The 12876-nt window shown below is 37.0% G+C and overlaps 1 protein-coding gene and 1 pseudogene across 1 annotated transcript in view; both read right to left on the minus strand.

The window, feature by feature from the left end:
• LOC131513198 (uncharacterized) overlaps nucleotides 1-12876 on the minus strand; it is a 434303-nt gene that overhangs the window by 94125 nt on the left and 327302 nt on the right. The window lies entirely within an intron of this gene.
• On the minus strand, nucleotides 1709-2541 carry LOC131513023 (nuclear ubiquitous casein and cyclin-dependent kinase substrate 1-like; annotated as a pseudogene).

A 12876-nucleotide genomic window follows, 5' to 3' on the forward strand; every position in this document is an offset into this window, starting at 1 on the left:
AGAGAAAATGAAAACATTTTTGTCAAAAAAATGCTGAATTTGTTAGCAGCAGACTAAAATTCAATGTTCAAGAGAATTCTTTTGAAGGAACAGATAGCCTATAGAAACTCAATTTATGTGAAGGAATAAAGAGTAGGAAGGCTTAATACATAGCTAATTTGAAATTTGCTTTTACACTTTCTTAATTTTTAAAAGACCACTGTTTAAAGTAAATAGTAATAACATCATATTTTGAAGTTTATAATATATTTAAAAGCAAAGAGTATGAAACAACAGCCCAGAAATAGAAAAGCGGTAAGGAAAAGTATATTGTCAGTATGTTTTACATTAAGTAAGAGGTGATAGAGCATTACTTTGAAGCAGAGGGTGATAAGTTAAAGATGTACCTTGTTTTTAAAATAAAGATAAATGAAGGAAGTGTAGATAGGTGGATTTCTAAAGGTACTTGAATAATGCAACAGAAGGCAATTTACTTAATGAAGCAGCAAACTCCTGATACCAAGCAATGGGGAAAAAACGAAAGACCAAATGGCAACATAGAAAACCAATAACAAGATGAAAACTTAAACCCAACCATAATCATAATTATATTATTGGGGGGGGGGTCATCTGAGTGCATATTTATGACATAAAATAATTTCAATTTTCTGTCTTTATAAGGGAAAATCTCAAGGGTTTGTATTTGAGGTTCACATTAATTGGTATTTTATTTTCTTAAAACCTAAACGTTGTCATTTAAGAAGAAATCCACTCTCGGGTACAGATCTTGCCATTTAAATTCTAGGTTTTGGGTTTTTTCTGATCCTTGGTAAAGTTTTACCCAAGAAACAGAATACATACATATATATTCAAAAACATGAACCATTATAAAGTGAAATAGGAAATTGAGTGATTTAAGTTTCGGCAGACCTCACCTTTTTTTTTTTCTTTTTTTTTTTTTTTCAAGTCCCTGAAAGACTGTAGCTGGACTGGTTCCAGTTCTCTTTGGGATAACAAGTGACTTGAAATTAAAAACAAAAAACAAAACACAAAAGCAAAAACCCACAGTCTCAAACAAGGTCAGGTAATACCATTCTCTGCCCTGCTCCCAAGGCAAAAAATATGAACACTTTTAGTAACAATTCAGGATTCAGCTTTATCTCCTAACTGCCCAGTCAGTGGAAGTTCAACATCCTGATTATTTTTAGACATCTATACTTGTGTATATTGATATATAATCTTGTATTAGATGACAACTTATTTTTTCTAAGTCCAGCAATCATTTTTAACTAAAATCCTTCTACGTGTTTTGACTGCTGTTCAACTTGCTACCGTTCAGAAAAAGCAAAATTTCTATAGCGTTCATCTCAAATCTTATTGCTTTACAACTGTGGTATACCTTCCATTAAAAATAAAAAGACGAAGCAGTCAATCCAGTGATTACTCTGACATGGCTTTCATTGGGAAGGAATAGAAAAAGGGGTGATGGCAAAGAGAAAACCAATAGACAAAAAGATAATGAAACATACAATGATTTTCTTTAAGAGGGAGGGAGGGAGAGAGAGAATGTTATATTCAAGAAAAGGAAAAAACAAAACAAAACAAAACATTGAAAGCATGAAGCCATAGCTGAAAACATGTTGTACGGTAAGTAGGTTTTCTTTCTTTTTCCCTCTTTTTTCTTTTTTCTTTTTTTTAAATAAAATCTCCTCCCAAACCATCATCACTTTTTTAATCCTCCCCATACCAGGCTTCATCTTCAGACCCTTTGTCCCCAGATTCCTCCAGTGGAGGGCCTTCAGAGGATTTCTTTTCTGGAAGGCTTTCTGGTTCCTTGACTTCTTCTTTAAGAGAAGGAATCTTTTCCCTTGAAGCCTTTGAAGCTATGGGGCCACCTGCTTTTCCTTTTGTCTTTCACAGGGCTTGGCATCACTGTAGCCTTTGGCCTGGGTCTGGGAGTTTTCTTTTCTTTTCTCTCAGCTTTGGACTTCTTAACCATCATTTTCTTTTTCTTTTTTGAGCTGCCATAGTCACTATCATCAACATCTTCCACTAGGAAATCATCATTGCTGCCTGAATCTTTCTCCTGGAATGGTGCCTCTGACTCGTCTTCTTGCTCTTCTCCACTGCTCACATCTTCCATGAGCATCTCTCTGTGACTGGAAGCTGCTTAAGAGGCTGCCTGCTGTTGCTGGTGCACATTTTTAGGATCTCTTTCATCTCCACTGTCCTCTGCAGAGTGAGAATCATCCTTCTTGGTCTTCACATATTTTTCTTCTGAGTCCTCCCTGTATTCCTGTGAATTCTTTCTAGACTGCCTGTTACTTTTAGCTTCTTGGAGAGATGGTCAAATTTTCTTAGCTGGAAGAGCCTGAATCTCTTCCATAATCTTCATCAGCATCATCAGACTCCTGACACTGAAGAATCAATGACCTTTTGATTTCTGACAGGCTGAGGCGTGTTTGTTGCCAAAACAGGTCCGAATCCAGAAGCCAAAGACCAGGACCCACCCACCCCACCCCACCCCACGCACATGGTGCCACGCACCTTCAACTTTGGCATTTGGGGCCGTGGCTGCAGAACCCCAAGCTGCTGGCTTGTCAGACCCCCCCTTGATTCAGCACCCCTTAATCAGATGATTAAGCACCCCACTGCCCCCACTCCCCCGTCTCTTCAAAATGGATGAATCAAACCAGTCCTGATAATTATATTAAATGCCAGTAGACTAGACATTCCAATTAACAAAAACATATATCCAATCTGTCAGAAACACAGAACAATGTTCAACTCCCAATATGGCACCATTTGAGGAAAACACCAAAGAGCCACTTAGTGTCAATTTGACATTAGACCCCCTTCACCCTGGCAGCGATTCATCTTGACTAGCATTGACATATATTCTGTATATTTTCTGCTTCATAAAACCTCAACTAGCTCCAATACCCAAATGTCTACAGAGCATTGTATCTTCAAGCATAAACAATGGACAAGCAAAACCAAAGGACTAATTTTACAGTGAGAAGTATGGCAGTGGGCACACAACAATGGAATACACTGATCTTAATGCATATACCACCACCAGAAGCTGCTGGACTGACCTTTTAATAGAGTGGCTTATTGAAGTTGCGACTGAGGCACAAGCTCAGATATGTTATTATGTGAGGATGAGCACCGCCTTCAAGGATGCAATATATACTCTTAATTTGCAACCAGTGTATGATACTATGTCTTCAATTAATAGAAATCATGGGTCTAGAAATCAAGATGTAAAAGTGAAAGTGTTTACCTGCTTATCATCACTTTGCTTAACTCCTGCATCAAGTCTTTGCAACACTGACCTCAGTAAAGGTCTTTGTAGATCCTGATTTTCCGAATGGTTAGCTGTTGTAATTGGTACCAGCAAGAGTTTCAATAGATTTTATTCTCTGGCAATTACCTGAGAACTCTGAACTCATGCCCAGAAAAAAAAAAAGCAGAAACACAGAGGAATCATGGACCTGAGGGGTAGTGTCCTTGATTATCACAAGGAGCTAGAGCTACTGTTACACAACAGAGGAACAAGTTTAGTGCTCAGAGGACGCACTTGAACATGTTTTGGTGCCCAATTTGCACAATCTTACCAGTTAGTGAATAAGTGTAGCAGCCACATGCAAAGAATGGCATCGTGACCAGGCTCTCAGTACCTTCAGATATGAGGTTCTTCATCATTCCCCTAAGTAAAGTTTCTAAATGAGTTTATTTTCTAGCCAAAGGTGAGGAAAATCTTGAATGGCTAGAATAAGATGGAGATCAGTTGTGGCCAAGAGGTTGGCTTCAGCACAAAACTTCCTAGAACATATTTCCTCTGGGAAATAAGGCCCATAGGAGTCCTAATAGATCTTTTCCCAGAAATTTCATGAAGCAAGTGAATTCAAGTGGCACGAATGATGAAATATAGTGAAATATAGATGCAGTCCTGTGCAACCCAGCATACCAGCCCTGTAGTACTGAAGGAATGAATTATTCTCCTAGCTGCTGGAAGTGTTGGTAGCAGATAGCTGTCATATGTGAGTCCTCTCTGCACACTGCTCTTAGCTAGAGAGAGCGAATTCATCCAAGGCTACATCTCCTCCTGGTGCAACCTGAGACCAACAACTGATTGATTCAGGGCCATAAACATCTGACCACTTTGCTCCAGTTCAGGACAACTTTGAAGGTCTGTCCCAGACTTTGATATTCCCATCAAATGAGCTGATGCCTTTTCACCCAACTTCTCTTAATAATCAATCTCACTTCCACTACTTTCACCATAGGTAGGTATTTACTGCAAGAGAACACTCTGCACTAAGCTTTCTGCAAGTTAATCTGTCTCAGAGTTGGATCTGTACCTCCTATACACAGAAAACTGCAAAATCACTGATGAAAAGAAATTAAGAACTATCTAAATAAGTGAAAAATATATTTAATATATTGCAAGGGTCAATATTGCTAAGATGTCCCATAGTGTCCTTCGGATTCAGTGTGCTTCCATGAAATTTTTTTGCAATTTTTTGGTAGAATCTGGGAAAGTGATTCTAAATTGTGTATGTAAACATGTGTATCCAAATGGTCTAAAACAATCTTGACAAAGACGACGTTGGAGGATTTATATTATGTGACTTTAAGATTTAGAATAAGGTGCATTAATCAAGACAATGTAGATTGGTGTAAGGATGAAAAAAATATATTCAATAAAACTAAAAAGACTTAGAAATAGACCTAATATATACTCAATTAATGAATTTTCTACAAAGACTTTAAATGCAATATAGTGGAGAATAAAAATCTTCCTGACAAAAAATGCTTAAATAGGCAACATTCCTAAGGAAAAGAGGACATTGACCCCCATACCACTATTTTACTACATTCAAAAAAGATAATTTGAGATGGGTTGTAGATCTAAAAATACACACCAAAATTATAAAACTTAGAGAAAAAAATTGTTGGAAAATTTCTGTAAGCCCTTTAAGTTTCTCAGCTAGAACATAAAATGCATGAAACACCAAAAGAAAACAAAAAGATAAATTGGATTCCATCAAAATCAAAACAGTTGCTCATCTAAAAACACCTGGTAAAAAAAGAAAAGGCAAGCCACAGCCTGGGAAAGATATTCAGAACACTTGTAAAGAAATTGTATCCAGGATATATAAAGATCTCTTATAATTAATTAACAACAATAAAAGAACCAAAAAATTTTAAATGGGCATAAGACTTGGATAAACACCATACAAAGGAAAATAAGGAAGATATACAAAAGGCAAATAAATACATTATAAAGTGCTCTGAATCATAAGTCATCAAGGAAATGAAAATTCAAAATACAATGAGATGTCATTTCACAACTAGAATGGTTAAAATGTTTAAAATGTTTGATAACCTGAAATACTGACATTTTGGAGCAACCAAAATTCTCAGACATTGCTGGTGGAAAAATGGCTAGTTCTTACAAAGTTAAACCTAGATTTGTCCTTTAATTTAGCAATCCCATTCATTGGTATTTGACCAAGTAAACTGAAATGTATGTCAAACAAAATATTTGTTTAAAAATATTCATAATGGTTTTATTCATAATAGCTCAAAGCTAGAAACAATACAGATATCCATCATTAGCAAAATAAATAAATAGCATATTCATACAATGGAATACTACTCAGTAATAAAAAGAATGACCTAAGAACTTGGATGATTCCAAAATCTATTCCCATTTAATGAATTTTTATAACAGACAAAACTAATGTCACGATAAAAATTAGACTATAGTTGCCTCTGAGGGTTTAATTGACTCAGAAAGAAAAGGAAGACAGTTCCTAGGATGCTGAAAACATTCCATCTTGATAGGGATGAGGATAATACAAGCATATGCATTTGTCATTTACTCTACATTTAAGATGAGTGTATTTCCCTGAATAAAAATTATACTTCAGGGGCGCCTGGGCGGCTCAGTTGGTTAAGCATCCCATTTCGGCTCAGATCACAATCTCACAGTTCATGCGTTCCAGCCCTGCATTGGGTTCTGTGCTGACAGCTCAGAGCCTGGAGCTTGCTTCGAGTTCTGTGTCTCCCTCTGTCCCTTGGCCCCTCCCCCACTCATGCTCGGTCTCTCTCAAAAACGAATAAACATTTAAAAAATTATACTTTAAAAAATGTAATAGGAGGTAGAATTATACGTCATGAAGCTACTAAGAGGCAACACATTGAAATATTTCTGGGAAGGTCAAAGCCAAATTATAAGTGGTTTGTTTTTAGTGACCACATAACTCAATTTCATCTCTTCCTCCTTATAAAATGTTTCTCTTCTTGGGGCGCCTGGGTGGCTCAGTCGGTTAAGCGTCTGACTTCGGCTCAGGTCATGATCTCACGGTCCGTGGGTTCGAGCCCTGCGTCGGGCTCTGTGCTGACAGCTCAGAGCCTGGAGCCTGTTTCGGATTCTGTGTCTCCTTCTCTCTGTGACCCTCCCCCATTCATGCTCTGTCTCTCTCTGTCTCAAAAATAAATAAACGTTAAAAAAAAAATTAAAATGTTTCTCTTCTTATCAGTCAGCAGATAACTATTTGGTGAGCTTTCACTATTTTCTAAGCGTTGTAATCTCAGATGTCCTATGCCCCATATGTCATGGCAGATAGCTAACTAAGTTAGCTATCTAACTTAAATTACATACTGGGTAATTAAGTTACATACTGGGTTTTTTTTATATTATATGAAATTTATTGTCAAATTAGTTTCCATACATTACCCAGTGCTCATCCCAAAAGATGCCCTCTTCAATGCCCATCACCTACCCTTCCCTCCCTCCCACCCCCCATCAACCCTCAGTTTGTTCTCAGTTTTTAAAAGTCTCTTAAGCTTTGGCTCTCTCTCCCACTCTAACCTCTTTTTTTTCTTTTTTTTTCCTTCCCCTCCCCCATGGGTTTCTGTTAAGTTTCTCAGGATCCACATAAGAGTGAAACCATATGGTATCTGTCTTTCTCTGTATGGCTTATTTCACTTAGCATCACACTCTCCAGTTCCATCCACGTTGCTACAAAGGTTCCTCAAAAAATTAAAAATAGACCTACCCTATGACCCAGCAGTAGCGCTGCTAGGAATTTACCCAAGGGATACAGGAGTGCTGACGTATAGGGGCACTTGCACCCCAATGTTTATAGCAGCACTCTCAACAGCCAAATTGTGGAAAAAGCCTAAATGTCCATCAACTGATGAACGGATAAAGAAATTGTGGTTTATATACACAATGGAGTACTACATGGCAATGAGAAAGAATGAAATATGGCCGTTTGTAGCAACATGGAAGTTACATACTGTTTGAACTTAGTATGGTCCCTTTTCTTTATCATCTGGAAGAACATTAGGAAAATTAATATGGAAGAAAAAAATCAACTGTTGAAAACTGTTCATCGGTGATATAACAGTTGGGGGGATTTTTTCGTTTGGGAAATTCCTAGCCCTCATGAAATAACTGAAGTCATGTTCTTCAAGTTGAATCCTTTTCAATTCTCAGATAGTTTAATGAAAGCACAAAAACAAAATAGGACTTGTTCAGAGTTTTACTTCACTGTCATGTAGAGTGTGCCTTGCTGGAAGTTTAAGCATCATGGGAAGAGCTTGATAAATATGTAGATTTTGCTTCCTATCTTGAAAACTATTTTAGTAAGACTATGCAGCCAGGTTCTTAAAATAGCATTACAAAAAAGCTAGATTTTAGAAATAAATACAGACAAATTCTGTGGAATAAAAAAGAAAAGTATACATGGAAGATTGCTATAGACTGTGTCCCCCAAAACTTTGTATGTTGAAACCTAACACACAATGTGATAGTATTTGGAGGTGGGGCCTCTGGGAGGTGATTAGATCATGAGAGTGGAGTTCTCATGAATGGAATTAATGTTTTATTAAAAAGAGACCCCAGAGAGATCCCTTGCCACCACACATGGACACATACATTGAAAAGACAACCATATATAGGAGCGACTGGGTGGATCAGTCAGTTAAGCATCCGACTTTGGCTCAGGTCATCATCTCACAGTTCATGGGTTTGAGCCCCATGTCAGGCTCGGCACTGACAGGTGGAAGCCTGGAGCCTACTTCAGATGCTGTCTCCCCTCTCTCTGCCCCTGCCCCACTTGTGCACATTCTCTCTCTCTCTCTCTTTCTCTCTCTCTCAAAAATAAATAAATAAACATATAAACATTTAAAAAGAAGAAGAAGAAGAAAAAGAAAAGACAACCATATATGAACCAGGAAGCAGAACCTCACCAGCAAATTTTCCGGTGCCTTCATCTTGGACTTCCCAGCCTCCAGAACTTTGAGATATGAGAAATACGTTTCTATTGTTTATAAGGCACCCAGTATATGGTATTCTTTTACAGCAGCCAGAGTAGATTAAGACCGAGATCATCACAGACAAAAACCATGGCTGTGTGGATGATTTTTCTCTTCCCAGGATTTACACCTCCCTCTTGGTTCTCTTTTGGCTTTATTTCAGCCTCAAGGGACACCAGGTTGTCTACTTGCTGCAAGACCCAAAAATGGACAAAAAACTCACTTCCCATCTTGCTCCTTGCTTAACAAAGCTAAAATCTGAAAATAACTTTACTAAGAACTAAGGAGAAAGTAAAGGAAAATAAAGAAAATGAAAAATTAGAAAAGGCTTGGACTAATAAAATACAGATTTCTGATTCAAACATAGTTAAATTGAAGCCATAAGTTAACTGGTCCAATTTACCAACATTCAGGCCAGGGTTTTGCTCACTTCCTCCAACACATTCTGCTGATTAGACAGTCATCTGGGTTTGGAAAACAAAACAAAACACAAAAATCCTTTTCTAAGCTTACAAATTATTACTTATGGAGGCTGTCTATTATACATTTTAATTAGACATTCCTTGTCCCCCCCCCCCAATACAAAGCTGAGATAAGTGGGGAGGATCAGGGTTGAGCAGACAGTTTTGGAGCAAAAAACACAGTAGGGAAACAGGTCAGAGTCTAAGCTTTTAGCAACTCCTCACATGCACATGCTGTAGGCCTGAAGTGCCCTTTAAAAAGCAACTAGTCCTTTTTACACTCAGAGTCTTTCTTTAGTCCCCCACGTTTAAAGACTCTCCCTCTCTTCTCCTGGCTTTTTAATTCTCTTTGTATGGCTTCTTCTGAACAGTGACTGAGTTGGCCAGTCTGTGACTTGGCTATAAATTACTCCCCTGTAAGTTTTCTCTCATTTGATTGGCTTCAATCTCTATAGCCTGGCCTCTTCCCTGATCTTGGCCTAGACTCCAAAACACAGCACTGTAGCCTAGTCTGTGCTGAGGGGCTCCTCCTTGTCTGAAAGTTGACTCAGATGCATGAGGAGATGAAATACAGACCTCCGTATGAGCGAATCACTATCAGGGCATGGAGGATGTGAGTAAGGGTTGTGTGTGGGGATTCTAAGTTGAAAAGGAATAAAGAAAGGGAAGTGGAAGACTTAGAATTTTGTTTGACCCTGGGAATTACATCTGCTTACAAAACATATCAAATCATTTTTGTTTTCCCTGATGACGAGAACGCCAGAGGTTTCTGACCTCATGGGTATTTAAGCTCTTAGTTGCCCACACACCTCACTGTTTTTCCTCTATCACCTTGAAGGGACCTTCGTATTCCCCATCCCAGGATTTAATCCTTGGCTTTCTGCTCTTCTCTCTGAGCGCTATTTAAATCATCCTTCCATTTATGTATTTTCAAATTCTGTCCCTATGCTTTCAATTTCTAACTCTGTAGTTTATGTTCAGCACTATTCCTCCCACTCTCTATTTTCCTTGAAAACAAATGTCACTTGACCTATGGCTCCCAATAGCTACCTTCCCCTGCTGATAGAATTATTTGCTGACAAATTTATTGGAAAGACAAGAATTATTTGCTGACAAAATTATTTGAAAGATTTTATGTCCAAAGCGTATGTTTTCTTTTTGTAGTTTCTTACATACTGCCATCTGGTTTCTGTTCCTGCTTTATCTCCCTCTACATTCTCTCTTAGACCTCTTTGTTGCATTAAAAACTAGGAAAGCTGCTTCACTGAAGACCATGAAAAACTTTTAGTAAATTTCCCTTCTTCCTGTGTTGCTTAAACCAAGTAGAGCAGGGATATATTATGAAGAAAAGTAGTACTATTAATGCTAGGTATGAATCAGAAAGCTGCCTCCCTCCCAGTTCAAGTTAACATGCCTTGACTGAGGTCTTACTATTTCCCAGACACTTTATTTAAATGCTAGAGAAGTAAAGGTGAGGGGGGAAAAGATGGATTGTTGAATTCCCGGATGATAACTAAATTCTTGAAAAGAATTCAAAAATTATTTTGAGCATTTTATCAGGGTGAACTTGAGTTCTAAAACTCTATTTGCAAAGGCATAATAGAAATATCTTTGCCAGGGGCACCTGGGACGCTCAGTCAGTTGAGCGTCCAGCTTCAGTTCAGATCATGATCTCACGGTTCATGGGTTCAAGCCCCAAATTGGGCTCTGTACTGACAGCTCAGAGCCTGGAGCCTGCTTCAGATTCTGTGTCTCCCCCTCTCTCTTCTTCTCTTCTCTCTCTTCTGCTTGCATTCTGTCTCTCTCTATCTCTCAAAAATAAATAAAACATTAAAAAAATTTTTAAAGAAATATCTTTGCCACAATCTTAACATCAACAAAACAAAACTCATTAGCCTCCCTTTGCTTGTTCCTGAAAATATCATTTTATTTTTTTACTAATGCAAGTCCTTATCATATTTTTATCTCTTTTTTTTTTACATCCCTTCATGTATAATCAGTCATCAGCTACATTTTCTGAAGTCTAAGTACTATACTGGTAATGCCTCTCATGGAATTGATTCACTGAGTGGAGTTTTGCTTTTTAAATATACATAAAATAATGTAGTATCATTAATGTCAGAAAACTAAAATTTAAGGTTAGGATCAACAGAAAATACAAAGTGGGATATTTCATGCTGGAAAAGAAATGATCCGCCCAAGAAAATGATTTAAAAACTGTGAAACTTTTTGAACCTAACAAAAGGAGAAATTAACATTCTTACAACCATCATGGGAAATTTAGCGTACTTTTTCCAGAAACTAGTAGATAAAATAGACCAATATTGGGGTGCCTGGGTGGCTCAGTTGGTTAAGCGGCCGACTTCGGCTCAGGTCATGATCTCGCGGTCCTTGAGTTCGAGCCCCGTGTCAGGCTCTGTGCTGACAGCTCAGAGCCTGGAGCCTGTTTCAGATTCTGTGTCTTCCTCTCTCTGACCCTCCCCTGTTCATGCTCTGTCTCTCTCTGTCTCAAAAATAAATAAACGTTAAAAAAAATTTAAAAAAAAATAATAAATAAAATAGACCAATATTTACAAGACAAAAGGACGATTTAAGTAACATAAAAAGTAAACACTACTGCATTCAAAATGCAATACACATTAAATTGAAATGCACATACAGTATTTACAAAGAATGACCACATATGAAGTCAAGGAAGAAAGCCCCAAAAGTAAAAATTAAGAAAAGTATTTTATGCATACAAGTTATAATCACTACTAACGCAAAAAACAAGTATAAAACTCAATAACCATTCAAGTAAAACAAATCAAAAAACAGATTAAAAATCTGGCAAACTAGGAAGATAATAAAATTCTCTTATTCTAACACTGCATGTTTATTGGAAGTCCAAGATGTATATAATGCTTGAAACCGCTAATGGAAAACATTCTACACTTTCCTACTAAAGTCAGAAACAGAACTGTAATTTCTGCTATCGCTATTACTATCTATCACTATACTTGAGGTTTTAGGCAATGCAATAAAATAAGAATAAGAAATAAATAAAATAAACAAGAAAAGAAGTGAAACTGGAAAGATAATTTTGTACATATTATTAATATATGTGAGAGGGGAAAGCCACTATATTTATAATAAAACCAATAAAGTGGGTTTAGCACTTTAGGATTAAAGTACAATGTATAAAATATCAATAGTTTTTCTAAATCCTGCCAATAGAAGACAGAAAATCACTTCCACAGTGATAACAACAAATGTAAAGTGCTTAGGGATACACTTCATTAGAAAGATGAGTATTCAACTTATGATAGTAGAAAATTTTCAAAGTAAATTTTCAGAAAACAAAATGTAAAAATATACTAAAATTTATGAAATTAAAAATTCAAACATGACCAACAAAACTAAAACTGAATTACGTGAAAATATTTAGGATAATAACAAAAAATGTTAGATAAGAGTGACTCAGGGAAAATAAGTAAGAGAAGGATTAAATAAAATATCAGAATGAAAAAGAAATATATTTAGAGATAGAATAGAATAGAAATTTAAAAACTGAAAAAAAAGTATTTTGACTTCTAAAGAGAAAATTATAAAAATGTATGGAATGGCACAAGAATTCCTGAATAAATAGGTGTAACATCTTCATTGATGGTAAGTCTCAGCATAGTTTTTCTTAATTAATACAAAAAGTCGATGGCAATGTAAAATAGTAAAATCAATATCCATTAGGATTTAATAGAATTTTGTCGGGGCGTCTGGGTGGCGCAGTCAGTTAAGCGTCCGACTTCAGCCAGGTCACGATCTCGCGGTCCGTGAGTTCGAGCCCCGCGTCAAGCTCTGGGCCGATGGCTCAGAGCCTGGAGCCTGCTTCCGATTCTGTGTCTCCCTCTCTCTCTGCCCCTCCCCCGTTCATGCTCTGTCTCTCTCTGTCCCAAAAATAAAAATAAAAAACGTTGAAAAAAAAAAATTTAATAGAATTTTGTCGACTGATTCTACATTTCGTATAAAAGATAAATCTGTAGGAATTTGAAGATGAACAATAAGGAGAATCTGTCTTACCTACCAAATGTCAAATATACTTTAAAAGTACTATGGTATTTAT

The sequence above is a fragment of the Neofelis nebulosa genome, chromosome 5 (genome assembly GCF_028018385.1).
Source record: "Neofelis nebulosa isolate mNeoNeb1 chromosome 5, mNeoNeb1.pri, whole genome shotgun sequence".
NCBI lineage: Eukaryota > Metazoa > Chordata > Mammalia > Carnivora > Felidae > Neofelis > Neofelis nebulosa.